The sequence below is a fragment of the Echinops telfairi genome, unplaced genomic scaffold (genome assembly GCF_000313985.2).
Source record: "Echinops telfairi isolate 266 unplaced genomic scaffold, ASM31398v2 ScPeMD7_7468;HRSCAF=8506_1, whole genome shotgun sequence".
In the NCBI taxonomy this organism is placed as follows: Eukaryota; Metazoa; Chordata; class Mammalia; order Afrosoricida; family Tenrecidae; genus Echinops; species Echinops telfairi.
The window spans coordinates 5,426,971-5,429,809 of NW_022111370.1; the positions used below are offsets into that span (position 1 = coordinate 5,426,971).

The 2,839-nt window shown below is 36.3% G+C and overlaps 1 protein-coding gene across 1 annotated transcript in view; it reads left to right on the forward strand.

The window, feature by feature from the left end:
• The first annotated feature begins 978 nt into the window (after positions 1–978).
• The window catches only part of FAM184B (family with sequence similarity 184 member B), a 136,005-nt gene continuing 134,144 nt past the window's right edge, over positions 979–2,839 (forward strand). Inside the window, exon 1 of the mRNA XM_045284392.1 lies at positions 979–1,046. The gene's annotated coding sequence lies outside the window, so the exon portion shown is untranslated. The remainder of the gene's footprint in view (positions 1,047–2,839) is intronic.

Here is a 2,839-nt window from a genome sequence, read left to right on the forward strand (position 1 = left end):
CTCTTATCAATAAGCTTATCAGTAAGCATCTCTAAAATAGAGTGGTTTAGTTCCCTTTTGACACACTGTGAGCTTGATCTAGCTTTTAATATTTTCTGGATTTTTTTTGTTTGGTTTATTTTTCAAACTGGGGTTTATTTCTGTTCTGTTAGTGTTGGTAGGCTTCTTAATTCTCTGTTATATATTTTGTTATGTTTCAAGATAAGTGAAACCCAGGATGTTTCTATAGAGACAACCAGATTAAGGGTTCCAGGAGTGGGGGGGTAGACAACATGGGAGGTGGGAAGGGCTAATGGGGAGCTGATATCAAGGAATACAAGGAAGAAAGAAAATGTTTTGAAACTGATTGTTGTAGCGATTGTAAACACTTCTTGATATGACAGAACTATTGAATAATGTGATGTCTGAATTATGTCCTAATAAAATGATTTGGAAGAAAACAACAATAGACATTTTTTAATTGTGAAATTTTAACATAAGTATATTCAGAGTATACTAATAGTTGATAAATTTGTGAATTGGAAGTTTGTTGCCTTGACAGCATATTCAGTAAGGCGTTCTTATAGTTATGAACAAGTGGTTCTGTTTAAATTTTACATGTAGGTTTAAGGAATTTCTTCTCATTAACTTTTATTTAATCAGTTTTGTAATTGAAGTTAAAGATGCTTTATTTTTTTTAAAAGATAACTTTTTTTGGGTAAAAAGCACGATTGTAATACCTTGTCATTTCTAATTCTTCCTTTCTCTACAAAGTAATAAGAAACCGTGCCATGAGATTTGTGACCTGGGAAGATTTCTAAGTGACAAAGGTGCTTCCCTGTTGTCTGGATTGCCTGTTGCATAATTCTGTTTTCTTCAGTTTGCGAGGAGAACCACCCATAGTGTTAAGTTCACAATGTGTTGATTGCAGTAGAGTCTGACTTTGGATTATTATGAAATAGTTTTTCCAGCAGTTAATAGACTTTTCTTTCTTTACACAGGTTTTGAGAGTATTTTAGAAGGGCTTTATGGACCATGGCTACAAAGAGACCTCAGTTTATTTGAAGGTAATGCTTTTTTACTTTCTGATCCTCATTTAACAAATGATAAGTGGCTGTTCTACATGAGCTTTATATTAATAAGAATTCAAGAGTTATATGATGCTTCTCAAAAATGAATAAATAAAATGATCTACAGTTTTTGTTATATAAGATTAAAAATAATTTGTATACTAAATCAAAACAGAAGAAATCTCTCTTTGGGGGACCCAGTGTTCAAATGTGATCTTTAAAAAATACATTATATTTACTGACTTATTTTTAAAAGGGACATAAGAAATTCAATTGAATACATGTTCTCTAATAAAATTTTCAAAGAAGTTTTACGTTTTGTTTGTTTTTTAACTTGTATGGTCTTTTCTTAGTGGCTGAACACTGATTTTTTTTTCCATCAAAATATTTGATTTTATTATCTGAAGAGTTGTTTGTTGTAAAAGTTTTTCTCAATTTTTAACATTTTATTGTGAGTTGGGTGAAGGTTTAGAAAGCAGGTTGAGGCTCTACGTTGATCAATTTAGACACATTCTGAATCGACTCATCCACTGCATCCCCAAGGTGTCATCATTTATCCCGCTTCCTCCATGTGCTTCCTGTTTCCATTGCTCCTTTTTACTAATCCTCTGAACTTTGTCCTTGGGCAGATGCTGCCCTTAAGTTCTGGTTTGATTGTTGTACCATGGAGCTGAGCTCAGTTCCAGACCTGAAGGATGAGGGCTATAGTCTTGGAGGTCTCTACCAGTCTCCCCGCAACCGGCAAGCCTGGGCTCTGTTGTGACTTTGTTCACATTTATCAGCCAGTCTGTCCAGGACTTCCTGGTGTGATCCTTTTTGGAGCAGTAGGGAGTGGTAGCTGAGCACCATCTAGCTCTTCTGGTCTCAGGATTGCAGAGACTGATGTTTGTGTGCCCCGTTAGTCCTTTGGACTAATTGTTTCCATATCTTTTGATTTTTTTTTTCATTCTTCTTTCCTCTGCTCAGGGAGAAACCAATGACTTCACCCAACATAGTTGCTCAAGAGCTTCTAAAGCCCCAGTTGCTATTCATAATGAGGATATACAACATTGTCTCTGAACTGTGTGTTAGGCCAACTGACCTTGGTGTCCCCTGAGACGAAGATCCTGATCCCGAGTCCCAGCAACTTGTTCTTTCAAAGGGCTTGGTTGTATCCAAGAAGTTTCATAATTTGTTCCTATATGGACTACTGCACTGCATTCATGTATATAATTTTCAACAGAAGTAAATATCCTTTCTCACACAAATATCCTTTCTCTAATCTATATATTTATGTGTGTATACATGTGTGTATATACATATTTTTAAAGATAGTTAAAGATATATAGATATACCCACTCTCCCACCTATCCAAGGAATCTACTCATAGATACCCACTGTTGCAGGATTTTGTATGTAACAGTATTTGCCTGTTACCCTTAACTTTTTTTTTAATTACTTTATTAGGGGCGCATACAATTCTTATCACAATCTATACATACATCCATTGTGTCAAGCACATATGTAAATTAGTTGCCCTCATCATTCTCAAAACATTTGCCTTCCACTTTAGCCCTTAATATCGGCTGCTCATTTTTCCCCTCCATCCCTACTCCCCCCTCCCTCATGAACCCTTCATAATTCATAAATTGTTATTGTTTTGTCATAGGTTACACTGTCCAACATCTCCCCCGGCCTTCTTCTCTGCTGTCTATCCCCCAGGGAGGAAGCTGTACGTAGATTCTTGTAATCGGTTCCCCCTTTCCACCCCACATTCCCTCCACTCTCCAGACCTCGCCACTCTCACCACT